The sequence below is a fragment of the Haliotis cracherodii genome, unplaced genomic scaffold (assembly GCF_022045235.1).
Source record: "Haliotis cracherodii isolate W230 unplaced genomic scaffold, xgHalCrac1.p SCAF_23, whole genome shotgun sequence".
In the NCBI taxonomy this organism is placed as follows: Eukaryota; Metazoa; Mollusca; class Gastropoda; order Lepetellida; family Haliotidae; genus Haliotis; species Haliotis cracherodii.
In genome coordinates this window covers 8,084,672-8,099,820 of record NW_027266279.1, presented here as the reverse complement: position 1 = coordinate 8,099,820, position 15,149 = coordinate 8,084,672, and the positions used below count along the sequence as shown (strand labels likewise).

The 15,149-nt window shown below is 45.3% G+C and overlaps 1 protein-coding gene across 2 annotated transcripts in view; it reads left to right on the top strand.

Moving 5' to 3' along the window:
* Positions 1–15,149, top strand: part of LOC139471539 (uncharacterized) — a 70,201-nt gene that overhangs the window by 31,326 nt on the left and 23,726 nt on the right. The window contains exon 1 of one of the 2 annotated variants that reach the window (XM_071253917.1): positions 357–384. The exons of the other annotated variant lie outside the window; for it this stretch is intronic. The gene's annotated coding sequence lies outside the window, so the exon portion shown is untranslated. Of the gene's footprint in view, positions 1–356; positions 385–15,149 lie in introns of those variants that run through there. 2 annotated transcript variants of the gene reach the window in all.

The following is a 15,149-nucleotide window of genomic DNA, read 5'->3' as shown; positions in this document are numbered from 1 at the left end:
TGACAGACCGTTTATCACGTTATTTAATATTCTATTATCAATTATACCCAACTAACTACACACTAACATGTCTTACAATAGATGATTACAATTAATAGTTTATTACCGCTCAAGTGTTAGTTTTGAAATGCTGCCTTATAATCGTCTACAAAGCAACGGCATTTAAACCAGATGGAGATGGAATTACTCCTGTTGAATAATTAATCAGCCATCATTAACAGAAACGGACACATACGTGCTCCTTGCTGTAGTCGGGTCTCGGTGCTCGTAACTGTAGGTATTATAGGCATATCGTCCGCACGCACAGATGTAACACGTGGAAGGAGTGATACTGCCTATTACTGTGTCGACAAGCAGAGTGGTTCGCTGCATCTTTCACAACGGGTATGTGTTAGTCTCTGCTACAAAACATAGCTTAACTGGTTATTGTTGATTATAACTTGTTTGAAAATCGTTTTTGTTACTGATACCTTCTTTATATTTATCCGACATTTCGAATTGAATTGTTCGGAAATAACTCCTTTAATTCGGTACATACCAGTCATCGGTTTCTCATATACATTTCGAATTGATTTGTTTGGAAATAACACATTAATTCGGTACATACAAGTCAGTCATCGGTTTCTCATATACATTTCTGATTTGAGCTTGCTACTCGCTGTTAGCTTCAGACATGATATGTAAAGAGATTCATATTTCCGCTATTGATCTGGCATTGAGAGCAGGTGACACACGCTTTCATTATCGTGATGGTTTGGTGTTAATATCGTTTTGTTAATGGATTACAATCACGTTGAGATTCCTCGGTGGAAGTAGGTTTTCCCAAATGTCTTTCATATCCTTGCCATTGATAAATACACACAGCCCAGATATTTCACATGTACTATGCATTTCGCTTACAGTGTTTATTTGTGTTTGAAGCGTTTGAAAGAGATTGAAGATATAAAGGTAATTGAATTTGCGGTGTCCAAGAAAAGGTTGACCTGGTTGATGTTAATGTTTAAAAATGTCGTTGTATTGAAAGGAGTGAATTATTTTGAATTCGAGTTTCAGGAATTAATTTTAAATTTGAATGTATTATTTATTCTCCTTCTTATTGTTGTTGTTATTGCCTTTCCATGCGAAAATTGTTTTGCATATTTTTTTTGGTGCGTTGTGTATGATAAATATCCTTAATAGCTTGAGCTTAAGGCACGACGCTTCAAACAGCCGTCCAATCAAATTATTCAGATAAACGAGGGAAATGTTTTGCGAGAGATGTATATGGTCACTGTTACGAAGCTATGGTGGCGAATAGGTCGAGGGTATTTATCATAACAGGATGGAGAATAATATAATACCCTGGATGACCGAGGATGAGGTGTAGACGTGTTTCACTTTGCTTCATAAGATCAGGGTAAAGAAGGTACTCGGAACTTCATTACGATTGCAGTAAATCTGGAAATGCCATACCATGAATGTATAACATTGTATGACTGATGTATACGATGTACATAACATTCCTAGGCCTTTTTCTGTGCTGACGGATATAAATGACAATTCACAATGAATATGTTTACATTATAACGTAAATTGTTGCATAAAATTTGCACATTAACTCATCCATTAAGCTAGAATTTGCTAACCATGGTTAAAATGCACGCCTTATTGGATAAAAGTCGCTGCACTGCATATCATGAAACGGAAAAGGTAAATATTTTTCAGATATTTGAATATTGTATGCTTGAGATAAAGCTATTCGACTGAAATAAGCGGACTCACGTGGTATGTCATGTTATGAAGGGTTATTAAACGTGCATGTATAATGCCAAGGGTATTAGTTGCGACGTTGCATATCAAGTTATCTTTCACATGTGGATCGGCTCAGCTGATTCCATCTGGCCATGGAGCTCACATGGCTTGTCACAGGTGTAATCAATTTCATGTACATAACAGCATGTGGCTTGTCTACAACAACAGGAGGCATGTCGGAGGACGTGCTGATTGCATGTTTATTGCAAGGGCCTGCTCCTTCCGTGAAGTGTGCGGTATTTACAGGGAGAATGTAGACTGTAGGCACAAATAGACACAGTTATCGTACTTTTCTGGACGCATATAAAGTGTTTTGGTGTTTCACATAATTACTTACATCGGATGCCGGTTTGTATTGAGACATCTACAAATAAGATCGTGTTTTCTTCTGCAGGATAAAAGAAATATATTCAGGGCAGAATTAAGACGAAAGATTAAGCTAGCAAACTTAAAGAAATAAAGATAAGAAATCAACAGCGTCACGTTATAAACTATCCATGCTTCCCGAAACATTGAATCATTTCAGTATCAGTGAGTCAGTTAGTGGGCTTTTAACAGTATTCCAGTGATATCACGGCGTGTCAGCTTAATGTGGGAGGAAAGCCCGAAGTGATGCAGGTCTCAGACGTTTACCACTTCGGTGAAACCCACGAGCACTGGTATGGTGCTAACAAACCTAGAAACATAATCGGGGCGAACCGGGATTCGAACCCACAATCATAGGTTTCTGGCGTGCCCAAGGGACGCAACTCTGCACAGCGAATGGCGGCGCCTTAGACGACTGGGCCACCCGTGTCCCCTATTTAAAAAGTTTGGACCCGTGAAGATCTGGGGTAGAACAGGTATTCAGCAACCCATGCTTGCCATAAAAGGCGACTATGCTTGTCGTAAAAGGCGACTAACGGGATCGGGTGGCCAGGCTCGCTGACCTGGTTAATGCATGTCATCGTATACCAACTGCGTGGACCGATGCTCATGATATCAAACACTGGATTTTCTGGTCCAGGCTCGATTATTTACGGACCGCCGTCATATAGCTGGAATATTGCTAAGTGCGGCGATAAACAACAAACAAACAAACGATATCAATTTGAGTATTCTATATGACACAACGCTTATCAGAAATAAGTGTTCTTCTAATTAAACAATGGACCTTCACCTCGACGTGGCCCATTTCTGGTGTCCCGCGCCGTGATACTGCTTGAATATTGCTAAAAGCGGCGTAAAACTATACTCACTCACTGACCTCCACGTGTTCCGCCATGCATTACTTCTTGAATGGCAATATCACGAGCATGTTGTTTTTATTTGAAAAGTAAAGTTGCATGTTGTGATATTTCGATATGCTTTTTATCATTTTCGAACTGACGCGACGCAGTAAAACTGATAAAATTGAACCACCAATAATTAGTATAGATGCTAGTCCCTGGGTATATAATACGTTCTACTTTGAGAGTGAGTGAGTGAGTTGGGTTTAACGCCGCTTTTAACAGTATTACAGTCATACCGCGGCGTGTCAGCTTAATGTGGGAGGAAAGCCCGAAGTGATGCAAGTTTTAGACGTTTACCACTTCGGTGAAACCCACGAGCACGGGTATGGTGCTGACAAACCTAGGAACTTTATAGGGGCGAACCGGGATTCGAACCCACAATCATAGGTTTCTGGCGTGCCCAAGGGACGCAACTCTGCACAGCGAATCGCGGCGCCTTAGACGACTGGGCCACCTGTTCCCCCCTCTACTTTAAGATGTATTGAGCGGTGGTAGAAGAAGGGCAAGCTAAAATTAGCACAGCAGCGTTACTTCTAATTTATCATAAGAAATATGGAAAATACAACGTCTCAGTTTATTGAATCCGCGACATCTTTGGTACGAGTCCGGCACTAAACATAAGCAGGTGCGCGTCAAGTAGCCCCACTAATTGCTGAATCCTATGTTCAGCCGAGGGAGGACGATAAGTCTTGATTACCCCCAGCATCCTGGTGTGTGCCCGGATCCCCATCAATCACGCCTGATGCCAAAGTAAAGATGGCGGATCGTATTACCGGCATCTTGTGTCTCGACTGCAGTTCGGTACAACTGAGTCACAGCCGCTGTCCGACAGTAATTAAAGGTATATTGTACACTCTTGTTCAAAACAAAGGTACCCTCGATCGCGAATATTCGCGACCTAGTCGCGACTGAGGCGACATTTGATTTGAACACTGACGGTGTGCGACCCTGTCGCCTTCGAACCTTGTTTTGAACAATACCATTATTAATTCAAGTCATCAATAAAGGTACATAGAATAAACGTTTTCGCAGCGGTCGCGAACGAACCTAAATACAACTGTAGACCTTAACGATAACGTTTAGTATTGTTTTACCCCGCTCTTAACTGTATTCCAGCAATATCACGGCGGGGAACACCAGAAATGGGCTTCACACATTGTACCCATGTAGGGAACTGAACCCGGGTCTTTGGCGTGACGAGCGAACACTTTAACCGCTTGGCTACCCACCGCCCATATACTGGTACAGTAAACTACGTTTATAACGAACATGCTTATAGCGAACTGACGGATATAACGAACTTACTTTTTTTGTCCCGACTATTTGCTGTAGTTTTGCTGTATATATGTTTATAACGAACTACGGTTATAACGAACTAAAATTAGTGGTTCCGTTGAGTTCGTTATAACCGTAGTTTACTGTATATAACAGGTGCAGTAAACTACAACATAGGCACATGTCGCACCCTTTTTGGGATGGGGTGGGGGTGGGGTACATGCAACAACTCTCAAACTACACGCATTTTCGTGATCGAGGGGAACTTTGTTTTTAGCAGTAGTGTAAATCTGTTTCTGAAAATAACAGGATGTTGAATTTCATATCCTGGCGTAATGTCATTATTGATGATGTTAATCGAGTTTACATTAATGGTTATTTGAAGTCTTACAGCTAGAGCGACAGGACGATGGTGTATTGCTCTATTGCTCAGTCTCCCGTTTCATGTTTCTATGATAGACATATTGCCAAGGCGGCGAGAGTTGATATTGCCAATATTTGAGGACATGAAAATGACAGAAAAGTACTAAATTGATATTGTTCTGAACATCTTTTTCTTAAGTATCCTACTTTGTTACACGAATACTTTCTGGAGATCATCTTCAGATATTTCTTCACTTCAATTGAAAATACGCTGTATCTATTCTAATATGTCTCAATAAAAATAAAAATAATTGTCAGTTTTCTTAAAAGAGCCAAGGATGTGCGACATAATCTCAATGTCATTGTTGATGGTTCTGTAATGCTGAACGTTACAGAAATGAGTGTCAACCAAGCGAGGTGTCATATCAAATCGGCCCAGAAGGGGCTATCTGAACGACCACTGCATCGAGTTTATTATGTGCAGTGTGTTGAGAGGATCTGCAACCATGCGGAGTCCTTCACTTGGATGTAGTCGAAATGTGAAACAGAAGGCTTTCCTTTTGCTACTCAGGACCAGTCACTTCCCCCTCGAAACCGTCAATGTGTGATTTTGCATCAAAATGTAAATATGAATGTAGATTATCCAATGAATTTAATGAGACTGTCCAACATCTTTGGCACAAAAACAGTATCTTAAGCAACATGATGGAGTGGCTTGATCATTTTATTACCGTCTTTGCCATGCTTGTGGTACCATCCATGGTACGACCCAGAATATATAGAGGGCGTCAGGGTAAAAGATAAATACAAAATTCTTTGGAATAGGCCCGTATACAGCCTCAGACGTATCGCAGCCAACAAACCTGATCTTGTCAATTTTGGTAAAGCCAATGAAATCATTCATTTAATTGAATTTTCTGTCCCATTTGACACTAATGTTATTGACAAGATTCAGGAAAAACTTCAAACTTGCATCCCATGTACAGTAAACTAGTAAAGAACACGCTTATAACGAACTGACGGATATAACGAACTTTTTTGTACTGACCATTTGCTGTACATATGCTGTATATGCTTATGACGAACTACGGTTATAACGAACTAAAACTACTGGTCCCTTTGAGTTCGTTATAACCGTAGTTTACTGTAACAAGTTGTCCGACTCCCAATTGTTCTCGGTGCCTTAGGTTTGGTACCTCCCAATCTGTTGACTGACATTGGGAGATTACCCGGGTTTGCTACCAGGAATATAGTCCTTCTGACAATCTGGGTATTGCAGAAGGCTGCAGTGTGGGGGTGAGTCTTCACATTCTCCGAAAAGTTCTGGGTGGGTTTGACTAGATAGCGCTTCCTGGGAGAAGTCCCATTCGCTGGACGGGCTGCGTGTAGAGGGAGCGATGGCCCTGAGCTGATGATGAGCCTTACCAGCCTGACTGTGCCAGGATCTAGATCAGGACTGCGATTGTCATAGAATGACCGTGTCATCTTCTCGTAGATAGATAACATTAAAATGACCAGAGCCACCGGTGATGGTTGCTATATCATATATGATGACAACTAAAATAGACTGTCTGTCTCTAATGACTAATTACAGACTTTTGAGAATCTCATCAACATGTCCCAAGAGAGATGTACTTTGAGTGTGTGGGTCAATGATGAGGCGTGGCTCGGCAGACCTAGGAACTCTGACCGGTAATTGGTGTCCGTTGAGGGCCTGGGATTTTGTATAGAGACCAGATATTTTTTTCAGTTACAGCTGCGAAACCAGACATTTTCAAAATAAAACTATGAGCCTGAACATTTATTCTAAATAGCTCCAACCTCTACCCTCTCTCTCCAATCTCTACCCCCTCTCTACTACCTCTACCCCCTCTCTCCTACCTCTACCCCCCACTCTCCTACCTCTACCCCTCTCTCCTACCTCTGCCCATCTCTCCTACCTCCACCCCTCTCTCCTACCTCTACCCTCTCCTACCTCTACCCCCACTCTCTCCTACCTCTACCCCCTCTCTCCTACCTCTACCCCCTCTCTCCTACCTCCACCCCCCTCTCTCCTACCTCTACCCCCACTCTCCTACCTCTACCCTCTCCTACCTCTACCCCCACTCTCCTACCTCTACCCTCTCCTACCTCTACCACCCCTCTCTCCTACCTCTACCCTCTCCTACCTCTACCCCCACTCTCTCCTACCTCTACCCCATCTCTCCTACCTCTACCCCCACTCTCTCCTACCTCTACCCTCTCATACCTCTACCCCCACTCTCTCCTAGCTCTACCCCTCTCTCCTACCTCTACCCCTCTCTCCTACCTCTACCCTCTCCTACCTCTACCCCCACTCTCTCCTACCTCTACCTCTCTCTCCTACCTCTACCCCCACTCTCTCCTACCTCTACCCCCACTCTCTCCTACCTCTACCCCTCTCTCCTACCTCTGCCCCCTCTCTCCTACATCTGCCCCTCTCCCCTACATCTGCCCCTCTCTCCTACCTCTGCCCCCTCTCTCTCTTACCTCTGCCCCCTCTCTCCTACGTCTGCCCCTCTCTCCTACCTCTTCCCCCTCTCTCTCTTACCTCTACCCCCACTCTCCTACCTCTACCCTCTCCTACCTCTACCCCCACTCTCCTACCTCTACCCTCTCCTACCTCTACCACCCCTCTCTCCTACCTCTACCCTCTCCTACCTCTACCACCCCTCTCTCCTACCTCTACCCTCTCCTACCTCTACCCCCACTCTCTCCTACCTCTACCCCTCTCTCCTACCTCTACCCCTCTCTCCTACCTCTACCCTCTCCTACCTCTACCCCCACTCTCTCCTACCTCTACCTCTCTCTCCTACCTCTACCCCCACTCTCTCCTACCTCTACCCCCACTCTCTCCTACCTCTACCCCTCTCTCCTACCTCTGCCCCCTCTCTCCTACATCTGCCCCTCTCCCCTACATCTGCCCCTCTCTCCTACCTCTGCCCCCTCTCTCTCTTACCTCTGCCCCCTCTCTCCTACGTCTGCCCCTCTCTCCTACCTCTTCCCCCTCTCTCTCTTACCTCTACCCCCACTCTCCTACCTCTACCCTCTCCTACCTCTACCCCCACTCTCCTACCTCTACCCTCTCCTACCTCTACCACCCCTCTCTCCTACCTCTACCCTCTCCTACCTCTACCACCCCTCTCTCCTACCTCTACCCTCTCCTACCTCTACCCCCACTCTCTCCTACCTCTACCCCTCTCTCCTACCTCTACCCCTCTCTCCTACCTCTACCCTCTCCTACCTCTACCCCCACTCTCTCCTACCTCTACCTCTCTCTCCTACCTCTACCCCCACTCTCTCCTACCTCTACCCCCACTCTCTCCTACCTCTACCCCTCTCTCCTACCTCTGCCCCCTCTCTCCTACATCTGCCCCTCTCCCCTACATCTGCCCCTCTCTCCTACCTCTGCCCCCTCTCTCTCTTACCTCTGCCCCCTCTCTCCTACGTCTGCCCCCTCTCTCCTAAATCTGCCCCTCTCCCCTACATCTGCCCCTCTCTCCTACCTCTGCCCCCCCTCTCTCCTACCTCTACCCCCACTCTCTCCTACCTCTACCCCTCTCTCCTACCTCTACCCCTCTCTCCTACCTCTACCCTCTCCTACCTCTACCCCCACTCTCTCCTACCTCTACCTCTCTCTCCTACCTCTACCCCCACTCTCTCCTACCTCTACCCCCACTCTCTCCTACCTCTACCCCTCTCTCCTACCTCTGCCCCCTCTCTCCTACATCTGCCCCTCTCCCCTACATCTGCCCCTCTCTCCTACCTCTGCCCCCTCTCTCTCTTACCTCTGCCCCCTCTCTCCTACGTCTGCCCCTCTCTCCTACCTCTTCCCCCTCTCTCTCTTACCTCTACCCCCACTCTCCTACCTCTACCCTCTCCTACCTCTACCCCCACTCTCCTACCTCTACCCTCTCCTACCTCTACCACCCCTCTCTCCTACCTCTACCCTCTCCTACCTCTACCACCCCTCTCTCCTACCTCTACCCTCTCCTACCTCTACCCCCACTCTCTCCTACCTCTACCCCTCTCTCCTACCTCTACCCCTCTCTCCTACCTCTACCCTCTCCTACCTCTACCCCCACTCTCTCCTACCTCTACCTCTCTCTCCTACCTCTACCCCCACTCTCTCCTACCTCTACCCCCACTCTCTCCTACCTCTACCCCTCTCTCCTACCTCTGCCCCCTCTCTCCTACATCTGCCCCTCTCCCCTACATCTGCCCCTCTCTCCTACCTCTGCCCCCTCTCTCTCTTACCTCTGCCCCCTCTCTCCTACGTCTGCCCCTCTCTCCTACCTCTTCCCCCTCTCTCTCTTACCTCTACCCCCACTCTCCTACCTCTACCCTCTCCTACCTCTACCCCCACTCTCCTACCTCTACCCTCTCCTACCTCTACCACCCCTCTCTCCTACCTCTACCCTCTCCTACCTCTACCACCCCTCTCTCCTACCTCTACCCTCTCCTACCTCTACCCCCACTCTCTCCTACCTCTACCCCTCTCTCCTACCTCTACCCCTCTCTCCTACCTCTACCCTCTCCTACCTCTACCCCCACTCTCTCCTACCTCTACCTCTCTCTCCTACCTCTACCCCCACTCTCTCCTACCTCTACCCCCACTCTCTCCTACCTCTACCCCTCTCTCCTACCTCTGCCCCCTCTCTCCTACATCTGCCCCTCTCCCCTACATCTGCCCCTCTCTCCTACCTCTGCCCCCTCTCTCTCTTACCTCTGCCCCCTCTCTCCTACGTCTGCCCCCTCTCTCCTAAATCTGCCCCTCTCCCCTACATCTGCCCCTCTCTCCTACCTCTGCCCCCCCTCTCTCCTACCTCTACCCCCACTCTCTCCTACCTCTACCCCTCTCTCCTACCTCTACCCCTCTCTCCTACCTCTACCCTCTCCTACCTCTACCCCCACTCTCTCCTACCTCTACCTCTCTCTCCTACCTCTACCCCCACTCTCTCCTACCTCTACCCCCACTCTCTCCTACCTCTACCCCTCTCTCCTACCTCTGCCCCCTCTCCCCTACATCTGCCCCTCTCTCCTACCTCTGCCCCCTCTCTCTCTTACCTCTGCCCCCTCTCTCCTACGTCTGCCCCCTCTCTCCTAAATCTGCCCCTCTCCCCTACATCTGCCCCTCTCTCCTACCTCTGCCCCCCCCTCTCTCCTACCTCTGCCCCCTCTCTCTCCTACCTCTACCCCTCTCTCCTACCTCTACCCCTCTCTCCTACCTCTACCCTCTCCTACCTCTACCCCCACTCTCTCCTACCTCTACCTCTCTCTGCTACCTCTACCCCCACTCTCTCCTACCTCTACCCCCACTCTCTCCTACCTCTACCCCTCTCTCCTACCTCTGCCCCTCTCTCCTACATCTGCCCCTCTCCCCTACATCTGCCCCTCTCTCCTACCTCTGCCCCCACTCTCTCCTACCTCTACCCCCACTCTCTCCTACCTCTACCCCTCTCTCCTACCTCTGCCCCCTCTCTCCTACATCTGCCCCTCTCCCCTACATCTGCCCCTCTCTCCTACCTCTGCCCCCTCTCTCCTACATCTGCCCCTCTCTCCTACCTCTGCCCCCTCTCTCCTACATCTACCCCTCTCTCCTACCTCTACCCCTCTCTCCTACATCTGCCCCTCTCTCCTACCTCTACCCCCTCTCTCCTACCTCTTCACCTCTCTCCTACCTCTGCCCCCTCTTTCCTACCTCTACTCCCTCTCTCAAAGTGGTAAACGTCTGCATACTTCGTGCTTTCCTCCCACATTAAGCTGGCACGCCGTGATATAACTGGAATACTGTTAAAATCGGCGTTAAACCCAACTCACTCAGTCACTCATGCTAGCACACGCAACTAAGGGACGCAATTCTGTACATTAATTTGTCGCGCCTTACACGACGAGGGCACCCATGATCCTGGTTGTTAATAAAATTAGTTTCTTCTTGTGAGAAAAAAAAAATCTGTGTAACGTATGTACTATAAGGTTCTGATTTAAATGACAAACAATGCCAATCCATCCCCTCCGTGCACGTGCAATCGACCTGCGCTGTGGCATTGTGGACACATGTCGATTTCATGTCGATTTCATGTCGACAGCATGACAGATGGAGTGTATTGACAGGTGTTTAGATGTGGGTCAGGCACAGATATGCGAGTAATTGAAATCAATACGTGTTTATGTCTTCCATGATAGCCGGGATAGCTGAACACACGTGGCCAACAGAAATGTATCACCACGTATTTCAATCATTTCAATTAATGAAATCACATTTTTCCAAATTATGTAAATATACAACTCAACATTAGGGGACATAAAAGGCGACTATGCTTGTCGTAAGAGGCGACTAACGGGATCGGGTGGTCAGGCTCGCTGACTTGGTTGATGAATGTCATCGTATCCCAATGGCGTGGATCGATTCTCATGATGTCAATCAATGGATTGTCTGGTCCAGACACTATTATTTACAGACCGCAGTCATATAGCTGGAATATTGCTAAGTGCGGCGTTAAACAACAACCTATCAACCAACCAACCAACCTACCAACCAACAGTTGGGCCAATATAGTCATCTTTTATCAAAGGCGCGGTCCTTAGCAAATGTTGAGCAGTATATAAAACGTCAACGCAAGAGAATAACCAGTCTCGATTATATGCCGAAACTTTGAGTGAGTGGGTTGGGTTTTTAACAGTATTCTAGTTATATCACGGCGTGTCAGCTTAATGTGGGAGGAAATCCCGAAGTGATGCAGGTTTTAAATGTTTACCACTTCGGTGAAACCCACAAGCACGAGTATGGTGCTGACAAACCTAGAAACATAATCGGGGCGAACCGGAATTCGAACCCACAATCATAGGTTTCTGGCGTGTCCGAGGGACGCAACCCAGCTCAGCGAATTGCGGCGCCTTATACGACTTTTAAAATAGATAATAAATATGACATTAGTCTTTTTGAAAAATTATAAAAATGTAAAGAAAATATTAAAAATTAAGCAGGGTTCAGACAAACGACATTTCAACATATGTCTAAGTTCAAAACATGAAAAGCATATTTTTTTCAGGAATTACACGTGTCAAAATTAAACTGTGCACTGCACATATTCTATTAGTATGGAAAGTGTGCCCTAAATGTGAAATGAATCGACGAAGTAGTTTTGTAGCCATAGGTCGCACAAATGTTTCAGCGAAAAGAAATTAAATAAAAAATGAAAATAGCTGTATTTTTCAGGAGATCCAAATACTGAAAACAAACTTGGCACTGCCCCTCTCCTACTGTTATAGAAACTGTACCCCCAATTTGAAAAGAATCCATGGAGTTTATTTTCAAGCTATAGGTCGCACAAATGTTGAAATAAAAAAGAAAAAAAAGCTGTTTTTTTTTAAAGAATATCTAAATATTCATCAAGTTTGAAAAGAATCTACAGTTAACTACTGTTAAAACGAACTTAAAGGGACCACTACTTTCATTTGGTTATAAACGTAGTTCGTCATAGGCATATATACAGTATAAAAACATAAAATGACGGGGACCAAAAAACAGCTCGCTATATCCGTCAGTTCGTTATAAGCGTGTTCGATATAAGCGTAGTTTGCTCCAGTAGGTTTTAAGTTAAATTTCGCACACAAATTTCCTCGGAAGGGCGAACGGACGTATGGAATCCTTGGTATAACAGTATAGCCCCGCCCGTTTAGGTTGTGGGGTATAAAATCCAAGAAATGAGCATCACACCCCGTGCTGACAAGTTTGAATATGTGGCAAGGGAGACAACTGATGTAGGTCATAGAGCAAGCAGCACGCGACATGATTTTCCTGATCTGTACCAGTTACAAATGTATATGTACTGTTATGCATACGGTTGCCCTACTGTTGTTGAGATGCCAACGGCTTGGGTTACAGACCTAACGTTGCTGATGACATACTTAATATGTCCAGAGACACAGCATGGCAGAGACGCATCACTGAGGAGTTTGTTTTCAAAGGGTTTTTCTTTACGGATCCACGACACAATTGTAACTGAAGTGAACTAAAATAGAATTTTCGAGCACTTACATCTTCATTCCCGCTGTCTGTTTATATATTTCTTTGGAAAAAACCGTGTTTGAGATATTTTTTACCGTTGCTTACTGGTTCAAGAAAGTGTTGCTTCAAAAGTCGTTAATTGGTCACTTCGTATATGTTTTACCCTACCTACCATATAGTGACCATTTTAAGAATATTGTTTTCTTTTTTCAGTTCGACCACCGACTTTGTTTTGAGAAAATATCCGGTTGACCAGGTATTGACATGCGTAATAGCTGTGAGATGAATGACGGTGTTGTCAGGGTGGAGTAGTCTGTTACAAATATATATCAAATACAGCCCATGCAAGTCTATAATGTTTGGCAAGTCTAGATCACTGCAGTATCGGGGGGGGGGGGGGGGGGGGGGGCGGTGAAGTGATGCAGGTCTCAGACGTGCTGAGCCCACGAGGTGCTGACAAACCTGGAATCATAATTGGCAAGATCTGGGATTGGAACCCATATCATAGGTTTCTGCATCAGCATAGGTCCCTGGCGCAACTGTGCAAAGCGAATTGTGCTGCCTTAGACGACTGCACCACACGTGCCACTTTGGGGAAACCAACGAGCACGGGCATGGTGCTGACAAACCCAGGATAATAATCTGTGTGAATCTATTTCCTCCATTCAAGTTCAGCAGCATCCCCATTTCGTGAAGTATTGTAAAAGCGGCGTAAAATCAAATTCACTAACTCACTCAGCAGCATCTCAGCTTAATTTTTTGTCTGTCAATTTCATTCCTCAACGACATTGGGATTGACGAATAACAAAAAAAAACGCTCGAGTAAATGATTGCGCCTTATCAAGATCTCCAAGTAGAAATGAAAAACGCCTCTATCATCTGTTTAAGGGCACGCAGCGTTCTTGCGTAATTCTGTCGTATATTACCGTAGTAATCTTTAAAAATATTGTCCTCAAGAGAAGGGATTTAATGTCCTTGAAAACGAATTACCAATCGCGATAGGAGGGCTGATCCTGACTCAGGTTATAATTTTGATTGTTTGTCGTTTCCGTTCTGGACTAGCCTACATGCGACGCGAGATTTGGATGCACTGTAAGTACAGCAATATCTGCCCCCGGGTTCTGTGAGAGCGTGTGGTGGCACAGACACCTGTGTACGCCGCACATGTCACAGATCGATCGAGGTTGCGGCGAGTAGGTGGATGGGTGTCCGTGTTGGGCAGTTTCATTGACTCCTGAGTGTTTACAGGGCTTGGGTCCGGCCCACACTGGACCACATTATACATGTGGTGTCTCCTTCGTGAAATAACCCTGTTCGAAATATACCTTTGTTCAATCAACAGTATATGGGTACCCGGTAGGTAAGATGATAATGTAACGGTTAACCTTACAATCTGACTTGTATACTGCCCAGGGGGCTGAAAATGAAATTCGAGTGCACACTGCCCGAGGTAATCATCATCATCATCATCATCATCATCATCATCATTATTATTATTATTATTATTATTATTATTATTATTATTATTATTATTATTATTGATCATAACTTTAACGTTTCATCTTACCCCGATGACTACATACTACATGTAGTTGCTATTACTTCTAATGATTAGTTTGTCTATGTCTAGTGTTGTTTTATATTGCTGGCTATGGCGAAAAACAACATTCATTCCCTTCCTCACCCAAACACAGGACCCAGACAGCGATACAATGTATATGAAATTGAATGTGATATTCCATTTGTCCCGTTTTCCCACCAGAAAAAATATATCAATGAATGAGTTCTCTCACATAAATCCTTAGTTAAAAAAATATCCGATGCAAGTCTAACTAGTTTAGATTTCTTCAGTTTCCGGCTTAAAATGATTTTTTAATCATACTCCTTTCTGTGATATAAATACACAAAATTTAAAAATAAGACTCGAGAGACTGAATGTTAGTATTTACAAGATACAAAAGACAACATTCTAAATCCTATTCAATTTGACGCTTAAGCAAAGTTCATCCTACCCAGTCCATACAGCAACACTCGTTTACTACACAGAATTACGTGTCAAATAGAAGATTAGCCCATTCTAAATGTTATTAGATCATGATGAAAATCCTTCATTTGAAACTAGCTTGTTAGGAAAGCCTTAAACAAACATGAAAAGGCCACACAATTTTTTATCGTTCATAATCGTTTCATTAGACGCAGTAATGTCTAGCAACTCTGTCTTGGAGGGTTACTAGGCAACAAAGAAATCGTTAGAAAGTACAAGTTTTTCATCTGTTCCAGCTGCTTACTTTAATTGAAAATCTTTAACTCTTTATTAACCCAGAAGTGACAGGTGAGGTGAAGTGAAATTGGGTTTTACGTCGCGTCCAAGATTATTGCACTTATATAGCGACGTGCATGTACGTGTGTGTGTGTGTGTT